This window comes from Triturus cristatus, chromosome 5_2 (genome assembly GCF_964204655.1).
Source record: "Triturus cristatus chromosome 5_2, aTriCri1.1, whole genome shotgun sequence".
Taxonomy (NCBI): domain Eukaryota; kingdom Metazoa; phylum Chordata; class Amphibia; order Caudata; family Salamandridae; genus Triturus; species Triturus cristatus.
The window spans coordinates 438,664,594-438,679,290 of NC_140588.1; positions in this window are offsets into that span (position 1 = coordinate 438,664,594).

The following is a 14,697-nucleotide window of genomic DNA, read 5'->3' on the forward strand; positions in this document are numbered from 1 at the left end:
GTTTAATTAAGCTCTTTACCTAGGAGCACAGTTACAGAAGCAGGTATGAGAACTGTCTCAAAGTGCAATCGATTTGAACGCCATTGTATGCATTTCATGGAGCATCATTAAACAACTTATAGATCCCTTTTAGGAAGAGGAATGTGGACACAGTCATGGAGTCATATGTTACTCCCACCTGATAACATAATGCAGGTGGGTCTCGACCTTGCATGGACACAATGAAGGACAGTTCGTAACATGCTCAGATGTCCTGCATGGGGAGCTCAGGATAACTGCGTGTGCTGTATCTTTTTGGCTGTGTGTTCCTAACTTCATGTGCATCTACCTTTTTGGTGTTTTGGAAATGCACGTCCCTCTGGCCATGTGCGCTTTTTTGGGGCCTATCTCCCCGAGCCATTGTGGTTTAGCTGCCTAAATGTGGGATTAATCTGGGTTTTTAATGTTCGCACGTTTTTCTGCTGGTTACATGTCCCCCCATCTGTGATCTGTCAATCAGTTGCCCAGGCCTAGGTTGCAGGGCCTGCCTGATCACCTATTTCTGACTCGGGGTTGATGGAGACGTCATGTTAGGTGATTTCGACAACAGTAATTCAATTTCATTTTATTGCACACAGGTATAATTCCATACATCGACATCAATATTAAAAGTATTTACAAATAATTGTTTTAGGAAAAAATAGTATATTTCCATTTTTTTTTAAACTGATGAGCATGCATTCATACTTTGATGCCTGTCGCTTTTAAGCAAATTAAACAGCCAAATATAAAAAAGCAGTACAACCACAGGTAAATACTACCATTATACTTCATAAATATATATTAACATATGCCTGCAGTTAAGAAAATCATAACCTGTTTTATAATTCCCCATTCTGTCTGTTAATTCAATGGAATTCATTTACTTTATTCAGATACAAAATATCCACAAAAGAACAAATCACACACCGATACATAAAACACACAAATTCATGATAATCATAATAATATTATGTAAAAACCAAAGGAATAGGAATGTAAATTAAACAGTACACATAGTATTGCGTGCACAAACAGCAGTTGTCAAGAAGGCATCCACGCGAAATACTAATTCATCATCTTCCAAATTGACTATGGTCCTAAATGCGTCTTTGTAATGCGCAAGTGGATATCGTTTTAAAAAAGGTATTAAGAACAGTTTGGCATATTGTATATAAAACTTACAGAAAAAAAGTGCAATATAGTTTGCCCTCACTTACCGTCACACGGGCATGGCAGAGAGTCAAGGTTAGTGTGATTACCAAGGGAAAAACAAAATAAAAACTTCACTGTGCCAGCCCTTAGGCGAAAGTGGGGTCCCCGCTCCCAACAGCCCAAGTGTTTAATGATCTAGCTAGCCAACTGATGTTGAACATTCTCGATGGACATGGGAGTGGCTACGGATGGCTTCCTAGACTCCATGTCAAGTCTGTCCTTTCTATTATGTGTGTATAGGGTCAACCATAGGTCTTTTTTATTTACATTACCTATCTCATGGGGGCTGTCAAAGATGTGTTCGTAGTCATTCCTACTTAAGGTAGATTGCACCTCAGCTAGCCATGGGATATCCATGACCTTATTGCACTTAAGGCAATCTCTTATAATTCCTCTTGTGAGAGAGACAGCTGTATTTTTCAAAATGGCTAGCCAGAATAGAGCAGGGCACGTCTTTATGTAGTCCTCAATATAATGTAAGTTTAATTCACTGTGACAAACATATTGGGGCGTAGAGTTAGGGGGTCTCAGAAGTCTATGGCAGAACCTATTCTCCTTATGCTGAATGGTACTGGTCTTTGAGAAGCCCCATATCTCAGTGTCACAGGTATACACTGAAATTATATTAGATGAAACAACCCCCGACCTCCTGGGTTGGGGGAGACTACGAACCAAATTAATTGCTTTAGAAAACTTGTTCCTACAGTATGCCAAGTGGTCAGTCCATAATCCATTAGCAGCAAAAACCAGCCTTATGTGGGAAAAAGTGTTATTACAATGTAAACTCTGGTTGCCCACAGAAATAATATTTGAAGCATGCTTTCTCGGACTGCAAGCCATTATAAAAGATTTTTTTAAATTAGTAAATAAATCTAAAGCGGCCATAAAATCAATAAAGCCCCTCACTAAAAGACGCAAGGCATTAGGTGTGTGGCCCATTAGGACCATGTCATCAGCGTATAGCACGGCTGTGAGTGTCTGCCCATTAATTCTCAGGATGTCTTTAGTAAGCACAGTTACGGAAGTATGTAAGTTGTTAATATATGGAATAAAGAGTAATTGGGCTAGAACACATCCCTGCCTGACCCCCCTACAAACACTAATATCATTAGATCCTCCCCGCCCATGTTGATTCTGATCCTGGCTTTCAGATCCCTATGCAGAAATGCTAAAAAATGTACTCAAGCCTAATCCAATCCGTATTCTAATAAAATGGACCACAGTCGGACCGATTAACATTATCAAAAGCAAAGGTCAGGTCCATAAAAGAAAAATATATAGGTGACTGCTGTGCAATTGTATATTTTCCAATTATTAGGTTAAGGTTGAGGCATTGTTCGATCGTGCCTACCTTGTCCCTAAAAAAAGTTGAGTGGGTGTAAAATAGAATTCCCTTTGGTCCAGATTTTATTCCCATTATATAATACCCTTCCTAGGATTTTCAATGTGATGTCAATCAGGGAAATAGGTCTGTAACATCCTGGGGCTTAATCCCGATGCGGTTTTGAAATAATTCCGACTGAATTGGTTTGGGAAAGGTTTCCAACGGACTCGGATCGGGAGAGTCTGATCGACAGAGTATGATGCATCCAGATGCTTCCAGTTATGATTTGGCACCCTGTGGTGGGCACCCCCGGGTGCCTGCCACACTGTGCATGGCTGGTAAGGGGGAACCTTTGGGTACCCCCACGGGCCAGATTGGGAAGGCTCCTTGTGCCGGAGGACCCGCTACGGGCCCCCAAAGTCTGATTTCGACCGCCAATTTGAGTCGGACGGCACATTTCTGAAAGACTGTCAGCTGTCTGAATTCAGCATCATAATCGGGTGTACGGAAACATGGCCTGGAGAGACGTACGATTCTGCTCTGTACGGCTCGGTCATTCCGAAGTCAGCCAGAATCGGATTGGGATATTCCTAACGCCTAACTTGCATCGTACTTGGTTGATGGGAAACCTTTCCAATTCAGTCAGAAAGATGTGTTCTCAATCTGATTCGTATGGAGCAAATGCCATTAGGAGGCATTCCTAACCACATCTGAATTGGGCCCCTGGTTGGGAGCGGTCACCTTTTTTAAAAATTGGGACGATGATACTGGTTGACCAAGTGCTTGGTAGTCGGGAGTGGGCTAGGTTATTGAAAACGTTTAGCAAACACGGGGCCCACAAATCTGGTTTGTACTTAATAAGGTCTATAGTTAACCAGTCAGGGCCTGGAGCTTTATTACCCAGGCTCTGATATATAGCTTCCTCTATTTCGGGCAAAGATATTGATACTCCTGTAGGGGCGTGGAACTCTGACAAGTCTTTGTCGTATATGGGAGCCGTATATATCATAGGAAAGTGAGCTTGCTAAACCTCACTGGTAATATTACAGCTAATTGGTGTTAATGTTTGTCCCATTGCTCTCATATCTTTTACAGTAGTCCAAAAAAGTTTGCCATTCTTTGAGCTAGCAGCACTAGCGAGTGCGTCCCATTGATCATTCAGTAATTTTTCTTCCTTAAGGAAATTACTAATTTGCACTTCTTCCTTAAAGACTGGACTGAGAGATGACACCACTATTTCATGGATAGGGCCTTGCGTAACTGGCGGTTTACTGCTGAGCACTCGCTAGTAAACCTTCTAGGGCCTTGAGGTGTATGGCAGCAGGTTTCAATAGCGCAGATTTGATGGCTGCACAAAGTTCTGTGAATGTAGTGGTTACCTCGGGACTGGGTTCCTGCACTGTCAAGCATGAATCAAAGAGTCGTGGATTTTCCCTGACCACCATAAGAAACAAATCTGCAGTATTAACCCCTTGCCAAACAATTTGTCTGTTGAGGGTACCAAATTCCTTGGGCCACACTCTATTCTAGACACAGGCCTGAAGGACAATATCAACACCACTTTGATCGGATTATGATCACCTTGATTTGTAGGAACAACCTCGGTGCACAATAAAAAGTCCCCTAGACTGGGGGAGATAAAACTATAGTCAATTGTAGTGGCACTATCCCTGCTTGTAAATGTCGGTTCAGGTAAATTATCATTGTTAATAAGACCAGCAATATCTATAACATTACTTAGGTCATGGGTTTGCAGATGCTCCATCAGCTCAACACCCCTGTCGCAAATTTGTAGTCTGCTGCAAGGCTTTGGGACTACAGAGGCTTCTAGTGGCAGTTTAGCATTAAAGTCGCCCCACCAGACAGATGCCTGCTGTTTTGTCAAAACCCTTCAAGTCTCTTAGGGAGGTAACAAAATCAAACAAATTGATAACATTTACATTGGAGGAGCTGTGAAAATCATTATTATAAAAACTAAACACGTACATAGATACCCCCCTTATTGTATTGTAAAACTTGAAATTTGACGTTATGGGGTTGTAGAACCATAACACTTCCTCGAGCTACAATATTCACCCAGATGGAGTGACCACCAGATGGTAGACCAGATTTGGGGGATAAGGCTAAAACTTTAAAACATTCAAACCCTTCAAGATATATGTCTTTGGTAGCCCAGGTCTCTTGAAAAATTAGAATGTTTTACTGCCTAACTAGCTCTGACCATTCTATTAGTACAATTTTTGATTGTAGGCCAGCAATATTCCAGCTGAGTATATTCAGATCCTAGTTATTGAGAGCCTTAGGGCCAGTTATAGTAGCTTCATCATGTGTATTGATAGCATGTGATGGGTGTATAGATGCAGAATTAACCCCACATGTCTGAATGAGTGATGTTAGTCAGTCCTAGTCATCTAAATTGGACAGCACATTGAAATTATTCTGGACGGCTTCGGGGGTTGAGCCATAAGGTGGGCCTCTGGGGATTGACTTATAAAAGTATCCCAGTGGTAAGGACCACATTTTAGATGGACTAGAGGTGAGCATTTCCTGTTCTTTTAAGAGTTCCCTTACCATTGATGGTCTACGAAAATTTATGACAATACAATCCCCTTCTATGTTTTTAGGAGAGTCGCCTACCCACTCAACCCTCCGTACCATGATTATAGCCTTCATGTTAGAACATTAAACTGCTTTTTTTTAGACAACCAATTCACGTATTTGTTACATAGTTGATCCCAAGTTTCACTCTGCTCTTTTTTACGGGTAGGTACCCCCGCCAGTACCAGAACATAGGGGCAGGCTGCCAGTGGCAATCCCAGCACGTCAATATTTGGCCTCAGGAGTTTAGGTGTTGCACTACTTGACGGACTGGGATTCGATGGATCACGTTTAGACCTGAGAGTGGGTATAAATGAGAGAGCAGAAGGAAACAATAAATCAGACCCAGCTGAAATTAGTAGGCCATCTTTGAGTAGGAAGGGCTGTGTTGGCCTTGGGAAGGAGACACTCTCTTAATTTAGTACATGTCTTACAAGAGGATACAATTAAGGGTCTGTCAGGTGAGCACTTAGAGCAGTGGGACAGACTATCTGTGATTGAAGCAATGGGTGAATATTTAGACACTCCCACAGAAGCAACAGTGTTGGAATGCACTGTCTTTTTCCGATGACTGAAAGCTAATTAGAATAACTACGTGATCCAGGCATTTCCATAAAGGAGTACATTTTGTGTCTATCAAGTCACTTATCCCTGAGCATACTGTGTCAATAAAATCATACCCAAGGTCTGATACACCTAGTGCGGCTTCAGTCTGGGTATAGGAAGAATTACTAGCCTAGTCATTCAGGGTTTGAACATGAAGACTGACGCTAAATGATGAATGCATCCTGGAGGTCAGGCTACTATGGGATGCTCTACTGCGTGGGGGGTGTTTCCTTTTCGTGCAAACAGATTTCCATGTTGTCCTTTTGCGTTTAGTAGCCAAATCTGGTGCTGCTTAGGGGGCAATCATGGTTATCTGTGTCTCCGGTAAATCATGCCCAGGGCCATTATTTTCACTCCCACTACCGATGGGCTCATTACTGCTGCTGAGCTCCTGTTGTATAAGGTCACGAGGTGCAGGGATAGTAGTAGATGCCAGCACAGGATCAAGTGAAACCCCTCCAGATGCAGATACAGTCTGTGCCGCCTCGCATCCCAGTGACATTCGGCGCTCAGTTGGCTCAATTTTATTGGACACAATGTAGACCACCCCCTCCAACATTCTTTCAAAAGTAATAGAGGGGTGCATGGGTGGCGGGCCTATTCTTTTCCCCATAGCTACTTAGGTTAGCTCTGTTGTCATAGACAAGCACTCACCTTGGGCCTTGACACTGCTTTGCCATAGGATAGAGGGGAGCCTAGCCCAGCCTCTGCCCAGCCACTGCCGGGCACAGACGGGCCCGCTCTCAGCCTGGTCTTCACCAGCGCACATGCCTGGGCACATCACATACGGTATGAGCCCAAAGCAGCATTTAACTGTGGCTCCGGGCGCGAAAGATGTGATGCAGGTGGCGCCGGCTGCCACGGGCGGAACTCGGGCTTGTGGTACGCCCCTCCTCCTTCACAATAATGGCTTCCACTCTGCAGGAGCCGAAAGCAGCCTTTAACTGCACCTCTGGGTGCATAAAACATGATGCAGGCGGCAGCTGCCGTGAGCGACACTGGGGCTTCTGCTCTGCCCCTCCTCCTTCACAATTCTATCTCCTCAGCTGTTGACCTGTAATTCATGAATGGCAACATGGAGAGCCACTCAAAAGAAGCACAATTATCAGCATTTTTCCACTTTTGAAAATAAATGTAGACACAAAATGTATTGTTTTTTGTCTGTATTTATCCATAAAAATCATTAAAAATGGAAAACTAGGAGCCTTTATTATATTAAATGTGTGCTAGCTTTTGATTAAGAGCAGGTGCAAAATTACTTGGCATCTAAGACATTGTAATTTATAATCTTATTTAATGGTAATGATGAATTTTAATTCACAATTTTGAAAATGCCACCTTTTAGAAACTTGTCATATTCCTGCTTTAGCTATTTGGTGCCTGCAGCCTGTTCCTGGATCACATGACTGAGTGTAGTTGACAGCCACACAATAGACAAATTAGATCTGCCTGGATGGGCCATCATTGCCAGGATGGGGGCAGAGCTGGACACATCCCCACCTGCAAATCAATAGCCTGTTCCCTGACATCACACAAAGGACTTCACACTACCTCATTGTGACTGTAGTCAGGCTGGAACCAGGGCAGGGGAGGCAGAAAGTGCAAAGCACTTTAAAGGAAAATCTCTAGATACTTCTTCTACTTCAAAGAAGGCACCAGTTATAAAGATAGGACACTCAGACCCACTCTCCAGTTTACTTTCTGAACCCCTGGAAAGACTTTAAGAGGATAGTCTGCTGCTGTGGTCTGCTGTGTACTCCAGAAGACTACTATGCTGCACCTGGAAGGATTGATCTACTGCCTGAAGCCCGCCTCAAACTATCAGAACCCAGCCCTGTTGCTTGAGCCCTGTTCACCTATTGGAACCCAAGTCTACCAGAGTGACACCAAAGGATTGTTGGATGGCCTCTTCACCGGAACCTCAGGGACAGAAAAGGCTCCAACCATCTTGAACCCTCACCTGGACCCAACCTGAGTGAGTCATTAGCCTCCTCATGGAGCCCTAATCTGCTACAACTTGCATCTTCACCCCACTGGAGATTTTCAATTTCCAAATTAAAGACTAAGTCTGGACATAGAAATCTTCACTGTGACTTTGTCTAGCGACTCCCCGATGACAATGCCTCCGTTCCCTCGGATACCTCCTGCAGCCTTGTTCTACTAAACTTTAACCTTCTCAGACATTTTTCCACAATCCACATCTTATATCCAACCCCTGCTCCACTGCAGTGGGCCATATGTTTCTTCCTTGAGCTGTTATTGCAAAACTAGACTTTCACAGTTGGCGCTTTGATGTTTTAGGCGCTAATTCATAACTCTAATTCTAATGATTAGATTTATGTCATTTGGTGTCAATAATTTATTAAAAATGATTCTATTTTATTTTTTAATTGGTGTGGGATTTTAATTGTGTTGTGTTTTGACTTTACTACTGCTTATGTGTCGCATAAATACTTTCTGTATTGCTTCTAAGTTAGACCTGACTGCTTTCTGCACCTGAGTTTCAAAAAAGGGGAAAGCCAGTAATCCAGGGACCTGGGCCAAAGAATATTTATCAAAAAAGGTGGTCCCCAAGGGGCAAGTGTAGTCCTGGACTTCCATGGCAATAATGATATATCCAGAGTTAAACAGATCTGCCTTTGATTATGCGATAAGTACATTGATTTATTTAGACAATTGGCCAAAAATGGCAAAGCATTCTTACTTTGTCTCTTCATACTTTTTCATTTAGCATTTTTCTAAACTTATCGATATGTGAAAAAAACAGGTGTTCCTATAATTTGTCGGTGCAGCGAAAGTTAATAAAGTGACTATGTGGTGAGCTTGTGTTATATAGAGAGTATATATAGATGACTGATTCTGACAGTATGTAGTGACAGTGAAACAAGTGTCACACGACACAATCACATTTTAAAATCAGCCCACATAGAGTTTTGTCGATGTTTTCACCCCTCAGTGTAACAATTTAAAATGGGGTCATCATCAGAACAGAGTAGTAAAGGAAGACACCTAGAATTAAAGAATAAAAATGTGTAAGGTACGGGGTTATGTGCATTTTCTATAGTTGTATGTTAATCTACAATGGCCACGATGTTGGCAACATATGACTGGTACATACCAGTTAAATAAACGTCAATGAAGCCGTAAGTATGACTGTATCACTAGTAAACAGGAACCAATTTTTGTTTAAGCTGTGTTGAATCAGCTGAAAGAGAATGAATTGTATTCAATGATAGATATGGCTTAAGTTTAGCATTCAACAAGATAAATGTATCCAATGGGAGCCTTCCCATAAGCTAGGTGGATTTTCTATTTTCTTTCGTCCTGGCTCTATATGCCATACTCAATGTAAATGCTATAAAGAAATATGGTGGCGTCTAGACATTATTCTTACAATGGAAATGGAAAAGCACCTCAGTTGAGTATTGACCACTCAACTAGTGGTTCAATAGTATTCATTCACTTGGAGGTAATGGAAATGAATTGCTCCACAACCTAGAAAACAAATATATAAAAAAAAGATATTGTTTTTAGTTTAATTTGATGTAAGGCACCTATTTGGTGGAAATTAGGCGGATTGACTTACACCAGGTTTTCCTTCAAGAGTGTGGATCTGGGCTTAATAAAGCTAAATGTGGAAGAAATTATTATATAGATTGATTAGATCATGTGCAATATGAGGCTGTAGTAGATTGTGTGGAACTGTCTAAAAAATCAGACCAGTGGTAATGAACTCACATTCAAAGCATACTGAGGTCTCTCATGGCATGAATCACTGGCAACAGACTTTCCCATAAGTATCAAGATGTGCATATGAAGGCTAGATCAAATCAAGATAAAGTGTTAAACCTATGCTGTATTTATATATTTGTTTTTTTACATGAAGCATTTCACTTGAAATCATTATATCTAAGTTTAATATTGATACTCGTGTAAGTTATTAGACACAGCTGTGTGCCCTACACTTTATACCTGTTATCCTGTCGTAAAAACAGGACTGCATTACATTTAGTTAAAAAACACAATGCATTAGGAGAACTCTAACAGAATAAACTATCCCCGGTGGAGGAAACCTCTTAGTGGGAAATCATGTGGGGAAAATATAAGCGGAGAAGCATTCAATCACTCTATGCTTAGCGCCAACTGTCTAATTACGGTGCGCACTCGGCACTGTAGGCACTGTAGGGAGACTTACTCAACCTGCGGTCGCTTCTGTAGCATCTTACTTGTGTCTTGCAAGCATGATCAATTACCATGGAAGAAAGGGTGCAGCCAAGACACTGACCACTTTTTTGTGGGTAAAAGGCTGCTTTATTAAAAGAGGTGCACATTATACTCAATTAACCTGGCAGCTGCCTTACAAAACTAGCACCTCTCTATACATGTCATAACCTACGACCTGGTACCACCCCCACCCATACGACCCCCTCCACCTGTCCCACCCTGTAAATAACATATTAAAACATTCACATGTAGTGCAATAAACAATTCCACAATTCTATTAAACCTATATCCTCAGCCTGCAAAAATAAAACTGTAAATAACCAAACATCCAAAACTGAACCTTGAACTACATGCCTACCCTTTCCCTGCCCAAGGTTCCTAACTTTCAACGCCAACCAAACGTCTGCCAACCCCAGGCAATCTTTGCATGCCCCCACCACCCAGAAAAAGGGGGTGCACACTACCTTTTTTCTGCCCCTCCACCCAGTATCGCCCACATCTGACATTTACCATTGCCTATGTACATTCAAAGTACTGGTCCAAGCGAACTCCATCGTCTCCAAAAAATTCCACCTTTTCAAAACGGATTTCCCAGTGGAATATTCTACCAAAATGGAGTCCTCTGCAAAAATTGACCATTTCACTATTCACCTTCTGTCTTGCCCTGTTTACAGCCCCTGGCTTAACCGATTCTCTCCAAGCCCTCCGAGTCACAAACTCCATCCTTAACACAAAGCATCCTGCCCAGTGAACCTTGATGAGAGGTAACATTTTTTTCATACTCCGCATTAGCACCACTCCTTTCTCCTTGCAAAGGTCATTCTCACCTAAATGCAGGACCAGAATATCCGGGCACCGACTGCCACCAACATGCTAGTCAAACATGTAATTAAGAAACAATCGCTCATTAACACCTAGGTTTTGATCACAAAAACTCTGCTGGGCATGAACTCACGCCCATTTGATAAATGAGTGTCCCACGACCCAAATGGCCATTTCCTCCTTCTCTGGGCCGGGCACAGAACTTGCAAAAGACAAACATGGCATAAATTTCACATATCGGAGTTGACCGTTCGTGCTTCCTCCTCAGCCCGCTTACATAACGCCTGTAGCACAGTGACAACCAGCGACCGAGCCGCATCATTTCTTCCTGCGCCCAACCCCTACTGACTGCTTCTGATGCCACTCCGATTCAGAAGACGTGTGTCCCGAAACCAGACGCATCTACCCACAGTTTGAGAAAGGCTTTCACCATTTTTGTTATCAATTTATATGCCGTATCTCTGTTGCCCCCTGTATGCTGGAAGACCGCTCCCCCTGATATCTTGCAACAGTTGGACCATTTCCGCGCCCACAAAGGGGGCAGAAGCCAGGGGCATCCAATGCTTCTAACACAACCCATCTGCCCTGTCCCCTTTGGTCTGTCTTGGAACGACTCAACCATTCTTGTACCCATCTATCGTGCATGACCATGTCCTCCCAGCGTACCCCACGCCTTTTTTCCCCAGCAGATCCGACACCCTAAATGCACCAAAAACATCCAGACCATCAACATAGAGAAGAGGCTCGTTTCTCCCATGTCTCTGCATACCTCCCGCAATACCGCAAGAAACCAGTGCATCATCAACCATGATATTGGTTTTCTGGCCCTGGCTACTGGGCCCTGTTTTTGCATCCAGCCCTCCTGCATTGTCTGCCCCAGTTACCCTGCCGATGGGGCGTAGCCCCATAACAACTTGCCCATTAATGCAATTCCTGCCAATTTCCCGGCAATTGTGATAGTCCTCTGCCAATGAGGTCCAATATAAATTGAATTACATCCTTGTACCGCAACCATCATGCATCTCATCACCGAGCCCCGAGTGCAAAAATTCCTGCCAACATGTATGTCTCTCTTGTGGCTTTTGCGATTGACCCTACTACCAATTGTAGCATCTGACATTGCCTACATACCACAGATGCCGAGGCATGGGCATCGGGGTCCGGTCGGGATCCTTGGCCTGCCCACGTAATCTTCTCCACTGTGAATGAGACAAAGCATCTGCAATGTCATTGTCCACCCCCGGTACATGCAAAGATTTGAAGGGAAGGGAATATCATAATGCAAGCATCCCAGTACAAAGACCCTCAACAAATTCAAAACCTGCTCATCTCTGGTGGATTGCCGGTTTATAATTTCAACTACCACCATGTTAACTACTCAAAACAGCACTCTCTTGTGTGCCAGCTCCTCCCCCCACAAAGTCACTGCGACTACCAGGGGAAAAAACTCTAAAAATGCGAGCTCCAGCCCCGTTAGGCAAATGGGTTGGCCATGGTACGGCACACCATCTCCCTTGCAAGAACAGCCCAAAACCCAGGCTACCCGTCGCATCCGAAAAAATGTGCACATCCACTCCATGTCCCCCTCCCTTGTGAGCGAGACTCCATTGAATGATTGCAAAATACACCCCACATCCTCAAATCTTCCTTGACTCCAGCCGACAGCCTCATGTGATGATTGGGTACATGTTTTCCTGACAAGGCACGTCCCAACCTTCGCAAAATGTTCTTCCTGCTATTGCTACTCTACAAGCGAAGTTAAAAAGAACTAAAAGCGCCTGGACTTCTTTTACCTTCACTTTCACACAAGACAGCATGTCCCACAGCAATGTTAGCATCCTGTCCTTTTTATCCTGCAGCAAGTATGACTCCATTTTCGCGGAATCACTCTCGATTCCCAAAAATGACAGCTCTGTGTTAGGGACCCCAAGCTCCCCCATCAGCTCTTGGAATCTTCCCAGTGCCTCGTGGCAGCCCGCGGAGCTAGCGGGCCACACAAAGAAAAAATAATCTAGGTAGTGAGTCACCAATTGGTGGCCTGTGCACCATGAAAATAGCCACTGCAAAAATGTGCTGAAGCGTTCAAAAAGTGTGTACGAATTAGAGCACCCCATTTGCAATGCCTTGTCCACATACCACTTTCCATCAGAGTGGATGCCCAGAAGATGAAAATCGCCTGGGTGGACTGGAAGCAGCCAAAACGCATATTTAATAACACATTTTGCAATCAGTGCCCCTGCGCCCGCCGTCACTATCAGTGACATGGCCACGTCAACTGATGTATATGACACTGTGGCCGCCTCCTCGTAGATGAAATCATTAACATTCGACCTTCTGGCCATGATGAATGCTGAATATATCTGAACTGTCCTGCCTCCTTTTTGGTAACTATGCCTATTGGGTATGTAATTAAATTATCCATGGGCCCGTCCATGAAAGGACCCACCATCCTACCCTCCCACACTTCGTCTAGCTTGCCCTGTACTGCCTGTTGATGTTCTGTGGCTGAGCACAATACCAGTGCCCTTCCCTGATCCCCGTAATCCTACAGCCAGAAGACCAATCTGTCTACCTTAACCGGAGTATGAGCCCTTTGCCCAACCCCCTGTGTGCCCTTTCCTCCTCTGGAAGCAGCAAACTGTTGCAGGTGTCACCCAGCATTCCCCCTTGCTTGCTGCATTTGGCTTCTCCAATTCTCAATTGTCAATGGCACCATAGGTGGTTTGGTAAGTTCATATTACTCCTCTTTAGATCCTTCTTTGGACCTCACCTCCCTGTGTAGTAGCTTAAGCATCTCCATGTATTCCCCTTTCTAAATGCACTCATTAGTCACCAGCATAAGGTGTGCCCCCAATGGTTTTGTGACCCCCAAGTAAGTAATTTATTTTTGAATTTCAATTACTCTGGGTCTTCTTTCTTGCTCTCCTTGCAATTTCCTTCTCCTGCATCCTTCTCTGTGTTTGTACTACTCAATACCTTTGTGGTGCCTAAGCCCTCTGCCTCACTGGTGCCCACCCCTATGTCCATGACACCCTTCCCATTTCGAAACATATCCCCCTCTTCCTCATGCCTGTCCCCTGCGCTTCTCCTGATGAAGACCATCATAGGTTTCCCCTTCGTGCCGCTGGCCTTACCTGTCTCCAAGGAGGATGCATGTGCTGTTGTAGTCCACCTCACCAGTGGCCCCATCCTTTCCTTTGCTCCTGCTGGCCCACCACAGGCCATGATGCCCTTGCTGACTTCCCTGCCGGTGCCTGTAATACACTAGGCGGTACATTAGAGTGCTCACCGTCCCTCTCATCTTCCTACCTTAGCTTGCCTTCCTCAAGGCTCTCTTCATCAAAATCTAAAACTTCTTCACCCTGACAAGACTCCTATGGCCATTCGTGGCCCCTACTCATCACCCTTGGCAGGGCCATAGTGACCCTTCCACCTTGGGTGCCATTCTGATTATCCAGGGGTCGACTGTACCCTTAGGTGCTCTTCTGGCACCCCCCACACTAATTGTTCTTCACCTTTGTCCCAGACGTCAATTGATACCCGCAGAGTGTTGGGGTCAGCAAGGTTGTTTTGAACCTACCTGTGCTGGCCGCGATGGGCTCACCTGCCGGTACCTGGTGCGCCGTTCTCAGCCCAGCCCTCTCTTCTCCCTGGCACCACCGAGCTGCACCCAGCTCTACCGAGTCAGCTGCGCTGCACCCCTTGTTGCCCTGTAAAACAAATGGCCGGTCTGGTGTGCTGGGTCCCTGCCACCAACCTAACTGCTCTGACCTCCTCTTCCTACTCTGCCCTTTATCCCCTGCCCCATTTCCTCTTCCCCCCGATCCTGTTCCTCTTCCTCCTCTCCTCCCCCTTCCTCCCCACTCCATTCCAGCATTGCTGCGACAAAC